Source organism: Epinephelus fuscoguttatus, linkage group LG11 (assembly GCF_011397635.1).
Source record: "Epinephelus fuscoguttatus linkage group LG11, E.fuscoguttatus.final_Chr_v1".
Lineage (NCBI taxonomy): Eukaryota > Metazoa > Chordata > Actinopteri > Perciformes > Serranidae > Epinephelus > Epinephelus fuscoguttatus.
Window position 1 is genome coordinate 13541930 of NC_064762.1, and position 16790 is coordinate 13558719.

At 42.4% G+C, this 16790-nt stretch overlaps 1 protein-coding gene across 3 annotated transcripts in view; it reads left to right on the top strand.

Annotated features, from left to right (window-relative positions):
• Window positions 1-16790, top strand: part of eya4 (EYA transcriptional coactivator and phosphatase 4) — a 79465-nt gene that overhangs the window by 6046 nt on the left and 56629 nt on the right. The window lies entirely within an intron of this gene.

A 16790-nucleotide genomic window follows, 5' to 3' on the forward strand; every position in this document is an offset into this window, starting at 1 on the left:
AATTTAGGGATTGTTTTGGGTGTGTGAGGTGTGGACGATGGAGACCCCAGAAATTTCGGGGGGTGGCCAGATGGGGCCAGTGAAAATCCTGAGGTGGCACACCAAAACCAGAGGCCATAACTGAATTTCAGGAATTCGACTATGCTGTTAAAGTATATAGGGTAATTAAATGTCAGTATGGAGAGCTAAAGAATTGCATACTGATAGACTTTGTTTTTTTCTTAGGTAACAGTTTTAACATTTACTGGTAACAATCCTCAAGTTTAGGGGAGACTCGTGGGTACCCATAGAGCCCATTTTGAGTCAGATCTCTTGAGGTGAGAGTTCAAAAGACCCCTTTGAAAATGGCCATGCCAGTTGTTCCCTTGCCAAAATTTAGTCTAACTTTGGAGCGTAATTTAGCCCCCATCTCAACAAGCTATACCGACATGGTTGGTACCATTGGATGCTTTAGATCAGTGGTTCCCAGCTGGTCCAGCCATGGGGTCCAGATTTCTCCTTAGTCATTAGTTCAAGGTCCACACAGTTTAATATATTCAGCGTCCCACTTGCATTTCGCCATGTCATCGAGCTAGTTTGCTGTCTCTGTCAAGTAGCTGTTAGTCATTTACTCTACAGCAAGAAACAGCACTTCAAAATAAAAGCTCTATGCCAGAAATCAACTGTACGTCAAAATATAAAGTGTGTATTTTACAAACACAACATGTTCGCGAGTTACTTGTGGTCATTCAGAATGGACCCACAACCCACTAGTTGGGAACCACTGCCTTAGATATTGTCTAGTTTATAGCTAGCTTAAAAAATGAATGCACCACCGCCTCTTAAAGACAGTAATATCAGCCTCACATTATTTTTGCCAGGGCAACTTGGTCTCACTCCGAGCTTATCATATACCAATGTTTGGTCGGTGGCCTATCGGCACAAGACACCAAAGCAAAGAAGTATATGAGTATGAGACCATCTGGGCAGCTGGGCAACTACTGTAGTACAAATAGCAAGAAAGTACGCATTGGGCAGGAAGGAGGAGGAGGTAGGTGTGCCAAACAAACTCTGGACTTTTACCTGGGAGCCTGCTGTTTGTGTCCAGTGTGAAACCAAAAGTCAGTTGAATTGTTTTAAAAATGACATAGTGTGCTAGCATGTGTCGCATACTATGCTAGTTCATTCATGTTCTGTAACCGCTTATTCTGTTAGGGGTCATGGGGGGTGCTGGAGCCTATCCCAGCTGACATTGGGCGAGAGGCAGGGTACACCCTGGACAGGTCACCAGACTATCACAGGGCTGACACATAGAGACAGACAACCATTCACACTCACATTCACACCTACGGGCAATTTAGAGTCACCAGTTAACTATGCTAGTGATGTGCTACCTTAGGTTAATAACAAGCCAACTTATTTTAAATAAAACCATGCTGTTTTTTTTAATCTGCATTTTAAGTTTACTTTGAAAGAGACTGTGTGCATTTAACAAGCAAAAACTGTACATTCCCTGTGCAAACCAAAGTTTATTTTGAAAAGAGATGATGCATGTAGTGAGCGTAAATTGCTCTATCTTAACGTCAAAAACCAATGCAGGAGGGCTCCCTAGAGCGTCGTATTTTGGCGTGACGAGCCACTGACGAAGCGTTGATATTTGACGAGTTGGAGGTGAGAATGTGTTGGGCCAGTGGGGGACCAGCAGTTGTATAAGGTTGGCCATGGCCCCCTCTGCTCCCATCTTGGGCACACCACTGTAAATGCATGTAATACAAGTGAATCCAGAGTCATTTTAATGACTGATTAACTCAAATTTAAATGTAGGGTTTTTTTTAATCTTCACCATATATTTTAGAGCTCAGTCACACACACACACACACACACACACACACACACACAAACAGCGAGCCTGAGGGTTTGTTAGTGTCTCAGCACAGCAGGCCATCTCTGCGTCATGTCAGCGCAGCGTCCCAGTTCTGCTTGTTTAAAGATCAGGCTGTATTGTTGGGAAAATGATTTTGGCGGCGAGCGAGGTCCGCTCGCATTTCAAAGTCGTTAGTCAGCCACCAGAACAGGTGTAATTTCATCTCCTCCTCCTCCTCCTCCTCCTCCATCAAGCTTGCTTCTCTCTCCCTCACTCTCCCTCTGACCTACCAGCCTCGACAGTAATAATAGCACAAAGTGGGACAGAGCGCATGAAGTATGTTGTTTTTCTCCCCACTTTTTGTGTTGCTCTGTCAGACTCGCCCCGGGTTATATTACGGGGCTGACCCCAGCGGAGTACTGTCACTCACGCATACAGTACACTACATGCACACAACAAAAACACACAGAAAAAAACAAAGAAAGAAAGAAAGAAAGAAAGAAAGAAAGGGGAAGAGAGGAGCATCCATCTTGTCTCGCTGCCATCCAAATATCAAATATTGATGTCCATATTCCACATTTACTTCACCTGCTTTAAATAGGGCAGTGATATCATTTATAATGTGAATTTGAGCTGCGGCTCAAAGACATTGATTAATCGTGCAGGTTGGAAATGAGACCTCAGTGCAAGGACAGAGATTTTAATCATACCACACAGAGCTATAAGCTTACTGTACCCAGCTGAGAATGTTTGGTCTCAACCTTTTACAAGAAATATATTTAAGTTCACTTTATAAAGCTGAAACAAAGTTGTTTTCATTGTTGTGTATCTATTTTTAAATCAGCATTTTGGGATACAGTCGAGGGTGCAGGTTTTGTTTTAACATTACAGGGAGGTTCACATATGAAAGTAGGAATTGGACATCCTCTCCCAGGAATTTTTGAGCGTCAAACTCTTAATTTCCTGCATTCTGGTAAATTTTTCTGCATCACTTTATGGTAGAAATGTCTTTAATTTTGTCAAAATAAAACTTCTCTGCTACATTCATTTTTTTATTGGGTGGTAAAATGATTATGATCTAAATATTAAGGAGGAAGTGTCCCCTGCGTCCCCTCTGAAATCTACACCTATGGATAGATGTACACTCAGCTTGTTAGACACATCTAGGCAACATGAATGTAGTCTAAAACAACAGCCCTGCAACAAGTCCTACCTTTATTGGGTTATAATGTTCAGTCATGCATTGGTTCAATCATTGGGTCCATGAAAAATCAAGATAGTGGATCACGCTTCCCCAAAGCCAAAGTTGAAATCCTCAGATATCTTGTTTAGTCACACCAACAATCCAAAACCCAAAGATGTTTAGTTTATTATCAGAGAAGATCAACAAAACCAGAAACAGTCATAATTGTGGAGGTGAAACCAGTGACCATTTGGCATTTCTGCTTAAAACATCAAAGTAGCTGGCAAGTAATTTTCTGTCATTGACTCAGTGGATCATTTCAGCTCCGCAGTCTTAACAATAACCAAATCCAAGATGATATTCAAGTTACTTCTTCGTTGAAACTTAATTTGCAGTTTTGTGCTTATTGTCAGAGTTGGGAAGACGACTTTGAAATCGTAGCTGAGCTGATCTACAGCGAAGCTGCCCTATAAGAGAAATGTAGCTTTGTTAACGAAAGCTACTGGAAAAAATACTTCAAACTACTTAGCAAAAATGAATCAAATTGACAATGTATAAGTGAGACGAGACGAGACGAGACGAGGCGAGACGAGACCGAGACCAAGACCAGACCAGACCAGACCAGACCAGACAAGACAAGAGCAAAGGGATAGTGCAAACAGGAAGTAAAAACACAAAGCAATATAATAAGGAAGCATCAGAGAGAAGCAGAATATAATAAAGAGACAGACTGAGTGGCTGATTCTACAGTGTTGACTGATGGAAGTATAGATGACTGATCATAAGCAGATCATAAGCAGTAAAAAATAAAAGCAAGATATGATAATGAATAAGACAAGCTGATTGGCAGAATTTACATTATTGCACATATCAGTGTTGATATTTCGCTGTTAGTATGTACAGATACAGATATTACACATTAAATTATAATGAAATATAATACAAAAAAGTCAGCATAAAATGTCACTCTTTTGAGTTTACTGAAAAGGGTGCCCACTTGTTCACAGGTCACACATTAACCATAAAAATAAAATACCACACTATACATGGGATGTGCAAGAAATGTCAGCTCTGGTTTATACACCTGTTGCACTGAGCAGGATCACTCAGTTAACCAGGTCACTTTTAAAATAGCCTGCAACAACTTCTTTAAACATTTGCTAATAAATTAAAGCAATAATCATTACTGATTAACTGTGGTCAGTGGGGGTTTAAATAAGGAGAGAGGCAATTTAAGAGTAAAAAGATAATTTTGTTCACTTTATGGCCCACAGTTGTTTGTAGTTTTAGTAGTTAACTGCACAAAAATGGCACAAAAACGTAATTTAACTACTTGAATCCTTATGCAAATATTAATGTCATAAAATTACCAGCAAGCTACTGCAAAATGTATTTTAACTACTGGTTTAATTACATGTAGTTCACCATTTTAAGTGCTTATTGTCTCACTTTGATAACAACTAAACCTCAAATTCTAAGTACTGTTGTAGCTCAAAGACAGCTTTCACAAATTCAATTTAACTTCACTTGAAAATGCAGGTTATAATTTGTAATTCGTTTCCTTGAAGTGTTTTCAGCGACAATATTTAAACTGAAAGTGGCCAATTCTCTCCCCGCACTGCTTCATTGAAATAGGCGTGTCTCGGGTGACTGAGAAAACAGCGGCAGACCTCACACACAAAGTTTCGGGGAGTTGTCTGTTGACACCTGATACCCCCACCCCTCCCCTCTACCCTTTTAACGTGCCCCCCTCCTCCTCCTCCTCCTCGTCCCTTACTTCCTCCACCCCGCCCTTTTCCCACCACATCCATCGCACGTCATCTGGGTTATGGTCAGGCGTCCTCTCTGGCCGCCTGCCTGCCGAGGGCCAGCCTGCCGTCTGGGGTCCTCGGGGAGCGCTGGAAGGAGCCCGAGGCAGGGCCGGCCAGCAGTGGTTAGCCCCATAATGCTACTTTTAGCCTGTTTAAGTGTCTCGCTCCACCTGTTGTCACTTACTTGTTTAGCTTTGGAAAAAAAGGTGATAAGTGCTTTTTGTTGGGGGTTGTTGTCTTTGAGTGATGCTTGGTGAGGTGATGACGAAGACATGATGCTGGTTGGGTCAAATGTTTTATTATAAATGTAGTAATTTGTATTAGTATATTAAGCAGATATTTAGTAAAGACAGACCAGCATGAGTCTGTGAGTATACACACACACACACACACACACAAGCTCCGCACACACTCCCTCAATGGCTCTTGATCCGACAGAGCCCTGATTGAAGTCTCCAGTCTGTTGGCTTGTGGAGGAAGCAGTGAGAGCTAAGGGGGGGGAACGGCGGTGTTTGTTGACCCCGGGGAGCCTTGCAGGATTTAAATGTATGACCACCAGAAGAAAAAAGTGAGAGAGATGAAGGAGGAGGAAAAAAGGATGAAAAAAGAGGGGAAAAAAGGTTCTTTTAGCTGTAGCCTTTTCCTCTGGTGCGCTGGGAGAGGCCCCGATTATGGCAGCTGTCCCAGTCTATGTGTGTGTGTGTGTGTGAGACAGAAAGACGGAGAGAGCGCGAGAGACCAACTTAGAGGAGGAAAGGGGTCAGGTTGCACCCCTCTTTCACCCCTACAACCCCATACAGACACATTCACACAAACTTACATGCAGCAGCAGTAGCTAAATGCGAGCACGGCCCAACCCTGATTGCCAAGATTGCATTGGCGTCATCGACAGTCAGTTTTAAAATCTGCCCGGCGACAAGGCATGTGGACGGATCACAGGAGTGTGGAGTGTAACAGCTACCCCCTGGCATCCCTCTAGTAGGCTGGCATCCTAGTTGTGGCACCGGGGTGCACTTCAATTTCAGCTCGGTGTACAGTGATTCTTGTAAGATTTATGTTTAGTTGACAGCTGAGTGTTACTGAGAGAGGCTGCTGCTCAGGCTGAGCTGTACAGAGGGAAGAAAATATTTAGGACGATATTTCATGAAATAAAAGCCATTATTCTTGACTGTATTACGGCTGGTAGCTGCAGCGAAGGAGGAGATGAAGTCAGACAGAAGCAGACAAGTTAGAAAAGGAGGCAAAATTGGGAAAATGTTCTTGTTTTTTGGGTAATATTCTCATTCACTTTCCCAGAGGTGTGGATTCGAGTCACAGGCTTGGACTCAAGTCACAAATTTGATGACATTAGACTCAAAAATCAAAAAAGACTTGCAACTCAACTCGGACTTTAACACCAATGACTCGTGACTTCACTTGAACTTTAGCCTTTTGATTTTAAAATACTTGATACCTTTCCCACAGCCCAAAGATTTAAAAGTATGTTACTTCAAGAGCATGACACGAATCAATTCATTTCCCTTCATTTTCTAAATCAACTAACGCTGTTCCGCCTGAGCAAGTCGACGCTTTATTACCCAGATCCACTTTGTTTGAACCAATCCGACAGCATGCAGTCAGACTGCAGGAGAACCATGAAGAAATTACGTTACATCACTGAGCACTATTTAAAAAAATGATACAGAGGATAATATGTAGTGGTCAACAAAAAACACATTGCAGTATACCAACCATGCAGGTCGAAAAGTACCAATGGAAACACACCAGCTCTCAACAAACTTGTTAAAACAAAGAAGTACAATGTTTGAAAAGTATTTATGATTTTTGTAAATTTGATATATTATTACTCTGTTGTTAAAATGGCCTAACATTTGGTGAAGAACACATTATGACTTGTTAAGGACTCGAAGCTTAAAGTTTAGGACTTGGGACATGTCAAACTAACATTCTTATTCACAGATTATCCAATACCAACACTTGGTGGCCCAACAAGTCAAACTGTAACGCTCTAGGTACCCTCTAGCATCAGTTTTAGATGCTTTTACACTCGGTCATGCGTTGTGTCTTTTAAAAAAAAAACACAGGAAATGTACAGTTTCTGCTCGTTAAATGTGTACAGTCTCATTTCAAAATGAACTTGAACTGTCGATAAAACAGTTGGTTTTTAGGTTTTCTTCCTTAGGTTCAGGAAAAAAAACATGGTTAAAGCCGCTACAAGGAACTTTTAACTGGATATGCAAAAGTCTCTCGTTTCTGCTGATGTCTGTGCGTGACCTACAACAGCAAATGAGACCATCGATGTGAAGATAAGCTATTTCTATATAGTGTATATCCATACCTTTAGGAAACTGTCTCCGGGTCCGCCCCAGGTCACTTCCAGGACGAAACGATTTACAGCACTCAGATGGCACACGTCATCTTACCTCGCTGCTTACATTTATAGTGACTCTAATAGTCGCTATTCCTCCTCCTCGACCCGACGTCCGCTGGGAGTTAAAATAGCAGCAATCATCGGGTAAAAGTTCTGTGAAAGCACTAGACTCACCAACAGTCAGCCACGTCTCAGTCACACAGAGAAAATCCACTCCTCGGGAAGTCAGGAAATCCTTCAGGATAAACATTTTGTTTTCTAGCAATCTAGCATTTACCAGCCCAATCCTGGCAGGAACCGGCGGGTCCACGGCTTTAGCTGTCTGAGCCATACACAGAGGCCGCAGGTTGCGCAGATTCACCCTGCGGCAGTGGGGACGAGGAGACCAGTGGCCGTGGGGCTGGAACACCTCATCCGGGCTGACGACAGGTACCAGCCAGGCGTCGACAGGGTCCAGCAAGTGCCGAGAAATAAAGAGGCGAGGCACCGCTCCATACTCAGTCCAAGAAGCCGTGGAAGTGCTCGCCAAACAGGCCTTCAGCCTTACCAGCTGACCGCTGCATTTACCCTGGTGGCGGTGGATCCCCAATAGGAGCGGGGGCAAAGTTTTCCCGTGTTGTTGTTTCATTCATCCCCAAAACAAACACATGCGCGAGCCAGGTAAGCGTCTTTACGACAATACGCGCTAGAGCTCATGGGAAATGTAGGCTTCATTCCGGCAAAACACTACCGCTTTTGTCCACAGGGTCGGCAAAATCAACTCAAAATGAAAGTTCCTTGTAGGGGCATTAAGTTAAGAAAAAACATCATGGTTTGGTTTAAAATAAGTACGCTTCTTACAAATATATGTCACATGATATATCACTAGCATAGCATGCTACACATACTAGCAGACTACACTGTTAGGAAAATTGACTTTTGGTGTCACACAGGACACAAACAGCAGGCTCCCTGGTGAAAGTCCGGAGTTTGTTTGACCCGTCCACCTCCACTCCCACCTGCCCTCTGACTTTCTTACTCTTTATATTTCAGTAGTTGCCTGGAGCGTCAAATAATGTCATCGTCCGATGTGTCACAAAGTACCACCACCGTGTATCTGTGTCTGATGTAGACTCAGGAATGAGACTGGGTTGATCAGTCTTGACTTGGGGCTTGAGTGCAAAGACTTGAGACTTAATTGTGACTTGCAAAACAACGACTTGGTCCTACCTCTGTGCTTACTTGTTACGAGTGATGGCTAATGCACATAGGGAGTATTTTTGACATTCGTCACTCATCAGTCTCATTAAATAGATGAGCTGCCAATTTATCAAACCCACGCTGACTTCAAAACATGCAGCGGACGTACAACACCCCAAGACCCCTCACAAGAACTAGTCAGGCATATAAAACCGCAACTTTTTGTTTTTACATTTCAGTTTTTAGAACGGCTTAAACAAGTGCGGCATAACCCGTTCAAGGTCCAGTGTGTTGGATTTAGTGGCATCTATCAGTGAGGTTGCAGAACTGAAATTATTCATTCGTGCCAAGCATGTAGGAGAATTACAGTGGCCATACAAAAATGCAAATGGCCCTATCTAGAGCCAGTGTTTGATTTGTCCGTTTTGGGCTACTGTAGAACAACATGGCGGACTCTGTGGAGGACCCGCTCTGTATGTAGATATAAACGGCCCATTCTAAGGTAACAAAAACATGTCAATTCTTATTTTCAGGTGATAATAAGCTAATGAAAACACAGTTATGAATACGGTGTATAATTTCTACCAATAAATACCCCTAAATCCAGAACACTTGACTTTTAATTTGGGAACTTTACAGGTGTTGGTAGACTCGATAACCTCAGGACAGAGTCAGGCTAGTTGTTTCCTACTGCTTCCAGTCTTTATACTAAGCTACGCTAACCAGCTCCTGGCTGTATTCAACAGAAAGACAAGAAAAGTGGTATTGATCATCCCATCTAACTTTCAATAAGAGAGCAAATAAATATATTTCCAAATATGTCAAACTATTTCTTCACTGTTTTATCTGTGGCATAAAGTTTTCTGTTTTCTCTGGCATTTAACAAAGTATTAGGTTCATCAACAAAGAGAACCCACATAAATAGTGTAGGTAAAGGATCATGTGAAAAATGGGAAAAAAATTCCTACAGCCTCTTTGTTTTGATATTACTTTTATTTAATGTCCCTGAAACAGCCAAAACATCTGTCTCTCACAAAAACCTATTCAGTTCTTGCCTTGGTTCAGATAATCTATAACTCATATATAGGAGAGTCAAGTGAGAGTCTGGCCGGACAGGGAACGCCAGCTAGGTGTGAGGTGAACAGGTCACAGACAGCCTGTGAGCCAATCGCAGTCTGACAGAGTCAAAGCCCCCAAACAGACTGGAGAATCCATCTAGCAACCCAGAGCAACCAGCGTGGGCTTTCTAGAGGAACGCACCAGACAGGAAACCACATGATATGTGTGCTTTAGTGTCTGCCGTGTGTGTGTCTGTGCGAGAGTACGTGTGTGTGTAGGTGTTTCTTTCTCTGTTATACACATATAGTCTCTGTGGTGTGGGACGGCTGAGGTCATCTGAGTGGAGACGGTCTCATATTGTGACCATGCTTGTTTAATGGAAGTCAATCAGGGCTTGACTCTTCATGCCAAGATTCCTCACTTTATTGATTACTCAAAGAGTTTTCAAGGAAATTCACATTACTGCCAGATGTTAGATTTCTCTCTGTGGAACATTTTAACATGAGAAGCTGATTTTTAAAGACGCTCCACCAGTAATGGCACTGAATTCAAACTCTGAAAATCATTACAAGAACGGAAGTCCTAAAGTAGTAAAACATTTTATTTTTTTGTTCCAAGTAACTTCCATAAATAGAGCCCTTGATAGCATAGCCCACCTTTTGTTCGGACCGGTCTCCTGGCCAAACGCTCATCTGCCATTGGTTACAAAAAAAGGAGCATATTTCCTCATTTTGCTGGGAAGGAAATGAAATTGCAACAATCATGCTTTGGTTACGGAGGAACCTGCCTGCCGCGAGAACTTCCTCTGCTGCTCTGCTGAGAGATTGGATTTCTCTCTCTGCAGCGGAGAAGCAGAGAGGTAGCAGAGGGGTCGGCGAGGCCAGATGGGCTGTGACCTGGGTCTCTGTCCTCAGTACTCCAGACTGCAGCTGCAGCTAATGATTATTTTTTATCTTTGATGACTCAGTTACTCAGTTTTTCCTTTCCTTTTTTAACATATGCATATTGAACTTTTTTTCTGTCTTTGACTATAGATCATTGGTTCCCAACGGGTCCAGATTTCTTCCTACTCATTAGTTAAAGGTCCACACAGTTTAATATACTTAGCATCATACTTTTGCCATGTTGTTGAGCTAGTTCGCTGTCTCTGTCAAGTGTCTGTTATTCACTCATTCTACAGTAGGAAACAGCACTTCAAAATAAAAGCTATGCGACAGAAATTCCCTGGACTTCAAAATAAAGTGTGTTTTTTGTTTGTGAGTCCCTTGTGGTCCATTCAGAATGGACCCCCAACCTACTTTTGGACCGTGATCCACCAATTGTGAACCACTGCTATAGATTACTATTATTCATTATCATCAGAGAGCTTAAAGGGATAATTTGCCACCTTTGATATGGATATCTAATCACTGTTGATGGAAAATGTACTCAATTGAAGCAATGAATTCCTCAGTGTGTGTGCTATACAGACAGAGAAAGCTGAATTATCCTGCTTGCAGTGCTGTGATGGCAATGCCTACATGTACCAGGAAGCACTGAGTTTCTGATGCCCATCATTATTACTATAGCTATTATTTTGTTGGCCAAAACACACTGAAGCAGAGTTTTATAAGCTGCGCCAGCCCATTCTCATCCTGAAGTCAAATACTGCTGCTTTGTCAGTTATTCCGGCATCAGACACCAACACCAAAAGCTGTCTTTCACGTCAGTATTATATGCTACTGGGCAGCATCAGTTTGTGACATGGCCGGATGGAATCTTTCGCGGTGTTGTGATATGCTGCTAGTCGGCTAGAAGGCACCTGTAGAGGTGGTACGATACGCTGCTGAAAGGCGTCAGTTTGTAACGTGGCTGGATGGAACCTTTCAAGGTGTTATGATACGCTGTCTGTCAGCTGGATGGCACCCATCATGGCAGTATGATATGCGGATGGGCAGCGTCAGCTAATAACGCAAATAACGCAGCCAGACGGCACCTGTCAAGGCGGTATGATGCACTGCTGGAAGGCGTCAGTTTGAAATGCTGCCAAATGCTGAAATGCTGGGTTAAATTGACATGCCGTCCCGGAACGTCAACAACAAACGCAAGCAGATACCTAGTGCGAAAAATGTAGATGTGACCAAGCGGCAATATGTGGCAACTTGGGATGAGAACGGTTTCGTTGCAACTATATTTCTATGGGTAACAAAATAAAAACACAGAGGTTCCGTAGTCTGAAACAGCTTGGACCAAGACAGCAACACTCTTTATTAGTTTTCATAGTGTCCACGACAGCACATTACCGCTTCGCTCATTCTGTTTTTTTCCCTTCACATTAAAAGCCTGACTTAAATTACACAGAACATGTTGCTAAGAGGCAATTCAACACATAGTTTACAATAGCGCCGTGGCAAAAATATTCACTCAATAGTCAACTGCCTCTCGACCCTACTGATCTTGGTTGTGTTTCAGTTTATCGTAGGGATCCTAAAGAAGGTCTTCAGCGCGCCTTTGTCCAAGTGAGGAACTGTATGTAGGAAGGAGGAATGTATAGTTACACACAGACAGGCTCTCTCAGCGTCGGCATGACAACATCTAACAAAATATGCCCATGCTGAAATTCACTGAAGCAAAATGATTCAGCTTCTTCTGGTATCGGCAACCCGGTCTCACTCCGAAGTCGTCGAAATCCGGTGCTTGGGCGGTGACTTGGGGTGTCAGGTCGTCCTTTAACGTTTAAAGTTTGCAGCTGCAAATTTGGCTTTCGCTGTCAATATAGCACGCACTGCAGGATTTATCGCTTCAATTGACTACATTTGCCATCAACACTGGTTGGATAGCCACATAAAAGGTGGTGAATTTTCCCTTTGAGCCCAGCTGAAAATTGAATTTTTGTTGTTTACGAAGCACTGAGCATGCGCCTGGATAAATAAGACTTGGATTATACTGTACGAGTTGTGAGAGTTTGTTTACAGGTGATTTTTTTATAGTTTTGCTGTTGTTAAAGGCAGAATTTTGAATTATTTGTTCACTATGGAGGCATGTGAGAAAAACAGTTTTTTTGTTTTTTTTTTAACAAATTCCACTTAACACAGGATGAGTAATGGACATACAAATGGTCATTTGGGGGGTGAAGTATTCCTTTAAAACTCCCTAAGGAAGCACATTTGTCCATCTGAGTGTGTTTGAAATGGATCCATCCAGCGTTGATGCCCAGAGAGACACATTCTCCCTGTCCTTGATTCTTCCTGCCTGTCTGTCTGTCTGTCTGTCTGTCCCACCACTTCTTTCTCCGCCGGCCTGCCCGCCTCTTCGTCTCTCCCTGTGTCTCTCTGGCTAGAGTGATGATTCAGGGCCTATTGTGAAGTCAGCAATCCGATACAGAGCCAGCCCGAGAGCAGGGAGGGAGGAAGGTGGACGATAGCGGGAGGAGGGAGGAGGGAGGGGGGAGAGAAACAGAAGGGATTATGGGTGTTCTCAAAGCCAGGTCCATGCTGTCTGGAGCCCCGGGCGCTTTGGCACCCTTTACCTGTCCTCTGCTTTACCTGTTGCTCTCATTCTCCGATTAAGTCTCCCTGTCTCTTTGTCTTCCTTTATCTGTATCTTTCTCACACCCCCGAGCTCCACACTGTCCCGTTTTTGCTCTCCCTGCCCTTCCTTTTTTTCTCTTTCACACTTACGTACATCCTCCTCTCCCTCAAGCGGTCTTCCTTCGTTGCAGACATATGGTATAGTGAGTGATTTTATTAGGAAGATGATATGAAGTGTTTCAAGGCCTGGTATGATGGAACAGCTTGCGACTTTGGAGACGCTCTCCTCGGCGCATAGGGCAGCAGTAACTTCTAACAATACTGAATCTGAGAGCAGATGGCATGTGAGAGCATACCTATCTGTCCGCTGAATGTCCCTCCATGTGTCTCTTTTTGGAGGATATCTACCTTATGTTGTACCTCTCACAAGCACACACGCTGTGATGTCATGAGCAGCATTATTTAACAGGCAGCTGGGAGGCCATTCATCATTTAATTAAAAGCGTCTGAAAGGGATCTGAGGCCTAATGAGATTAGCTTTAATTATTGATGCTTCTGCTGCTGCCACAGACACGCACTTACACACACACAAGCTCACAAACACACACACTCCAGTTATGACTACCACGGACACTTTCTTAGACTCTCAGTTCCAGCACACAAACACTTACATGGTTACTTTTTTTTTTTTGCTTTTAATTCTTCGCTCTCGTACCTGATGTTGCTCCCGACACACACACATCTCATTGATTTCAGTGGGATGTGGAGGTGCTCGGGGGGCTGGGCTGGTGGATTCAGAGGGGGGAAGGCTGCGGTATGGGGACCGAGCAGGGGGTGCGGTAGCTGCGGTCGGGTTGGGGATGAGGAAGGGCGGGGAGGGGGGTTGCAGGAGGACGGTGTTGAGTTTCTCCAGGTCTCACACAGCAGCAGAGAGGGGCTCTTACTGTTCTAGTCCACTCGCTCGATTCTCCATTTCATTAGGGTGAATTCAGCCACGAAAAATGGAGTCCATAAACACCAGTGGATGTATTTGGAAAACCTATTTAAGTTAGTCAACCCTCTCTCAACGTTTATTTAAGTACTTTGTTGAAATAATCTCATTTCAAACTTTCTAACTGTGCATATTCTCAATCTGTTCTCATTTTAGCGTCATCAAATACCAATGCTTTGTCGCACCCCTCAGCGTCTCATAGTGACACACAGGGCACCCTTTAGTGTCTCTATGTGATTTACAACTGAAGCACGTAAAGCACGGTTAATGTTGTGACACAGCTGTTTAAGTTTAGCCAACAAAACTACTGTGCTTGGTCAGGTTTTTTTAAAAAAAGGTCATGTTTTGGGTTTAAGTAAGTACGTAGCGATAACATAACGTTAAGTAAATTCGGCAAGTGAGTGGTGTCAGTGCGCGACACCTGTAGGTCAGTTACTTTTCATTAAAACGACACTGACGTTTGGTTTCAGACGGGACACAAGTTGCGTTCTCGTGGGTGAAAGTCTTGTTCTGTTTGACCCAAGTATTGCCGCAGATAGGTTTACATTGAAGTTAGCTAAAGCCTGGTGCGTCTCATAAAGACACCAAGGGGTGTGACAAGGCCTCTGTATTTGACAACCTGGGGGAAGGGAACAGGCTGATATTCTTGTTCCAGCTTTTTATTTTTTGTACCTGCAGCATTTCATTATTTTATCAAATGGAAATATTTTAGATGTCTTATGTGTCTTTTTATATTAATTTTCTCCAGAATTTAGCCCGACATGTTTGGTATGTTTGCATCATCAGCTGCAGTAGAATTTGAAATAAAGTTTGGCTGCACAGTTTCAGTTTGTTATGGCCCGTCCTTGTCATTGACATGGCTCAAATCAAAGATAAATTCGTGCTAAATATCTTGATTCTTATTCTTTGTTTTTGTCTTGTTGTTTTTTTCCTTCTTCTCATTCGTCTTCTTCTTCCTCTTGCTATTCTTGTTCTTCTTTTTTCCCTTTTCCTTGTCCTGCCTTTGTCTTCTTTTTTTGTTCTTTTTCATTTTCTAGTTTTTTCTTTCTGTTCTTTGTTTTCATTCTTGTCTTCTTGTTCTTATTTTGTCTTCTTTCTCCTTTTTTCATCTTGTTCTTCTTTTCCTTCTTTGTATTTTTGTTTTTCCTTTTTTGTCTTCTCCCTCTTTTCTTTCTTGTTCTTCTTTTTCTTCCTCATTTTCTTCTCCATTTTTGTCTACTTGTTTTTTTTTTCATTTTCTTGTCCTATTTTCCTTCTTTTTTTGTCCCCCTCTTTTCCTTCTTCTTGTCTTCCATTTTTCTTCCTCTTCTTCATTTGTTTTCTTCTTCTTTTTAGGCTTCCTTGTTTTCTTCTCTTTTATATTTGTCTTGTTTTTTTCACTTTCTTTTTTGTCTTCTTGTTCTTGTTCTTTTTCTTTTTGTTGTTGTTCTTCCTCATCTTTGTTTGTCTGCTTCTTGTTGTTTTCCTTCTTCGTTTTCTTCACTGTCTAATAATCTAGTTCTTCTTTTTCTTCTCCTTGTTTTTCGTTTTCATCTTCTTTTTGATCTTTTTCTGAATCGAACCTTCAACTTAAATTACCTCTGTTGACAAACAGGTTTAGTTTAGTGAGTACATATCTGTAATATTATCTTCCATACTGTCACAACTTCTACCTTGGTGACTAATCTGTGACTGCGCTCCTGCTCTGACTCATACACATTACGCAGCGTAGAGCTGGAATTCATCCATTGAATCATTCTGTTCAATTATTTAGCGCTGCTGATTTTCAGTTAATTGATTAATCACATTGTTTATAAAATGTTATAGATGAACGTTACAGAAATATTAACGATTATCTGTCTGTGTCTGACTTTGTTTCTACTGACGTGTAGATTATATCTTTAGACATTTCATACTGTGTGTTTCTCTGTGCCACTGATTAGAGTGGGGTGTGTGTGTGTGCGTGCGTGTGTGTGCCTGGTCAGCCGTGGACTGGTTTAGGTTTCTCCCAGTTGTTTTTTTAATCACTCTCATCAGATTAGCTGAGCAGGGGCAGTCGAGGCCAAACGCTTCACAATTAACAGTGCAGAACTGGGCCTACACACACACACACACACACACACACACACACACACACACGCACACACATCCATCAGTGACTTTTCATTTGTCTCCATTGAGTAAAGCTGCATTAAATCATGTCTGTGATCCCCTCACTCTCTGAGACAATGAGGAGCCAATTTAAATGGCAGATATGAAGACCACCAGGACGGCAAGGAGGCCTTAGTCCCTCTCCTCCTCTACTGCTCTTCCTCCCTAAATGTGTATTCACTACAAGTTGATTAAATACAAATAATCTGAGATTCTAAAATTACAGCAGTGAAGTGCACTGACCACTCTTTGTCCATAGCTGAGATGAAAACTCAAGACGTTATTTTTAAAGATGGCCAATTAAACCCAGAAGGAATAATGAAAATAATTAATAAAATGTCACGATTCCTTGCTTTGTAATCACAAGAAATTCATTGTTGAATACCAGGACCATATGATACTGTAAATGGGGACTTTCTGCTAGGAAACGTAGTACCGACCTAGCAAGGGTCATGCGGAAACGACCTAGCATTGTCCTCATGTAGACATGGCCAGTATGAGGTCGGCAAGCTGTTAAGAATGCGTTCTCAAACAGGAGGACTGAATGATAATTTAGAAAGGGTTTACTAGTGAGGTGTGACCGCAGTAATGGTGGCTTGACTATTTTTCTCTACAACTTGGGTTTGTATATCGCTGAATTTGCCAAATCAGGTGTAAGAATCTGATGGGTCGCAGAAAAGTAGGCGGCTGCCCTAGAGTCCGAACATATTCTCA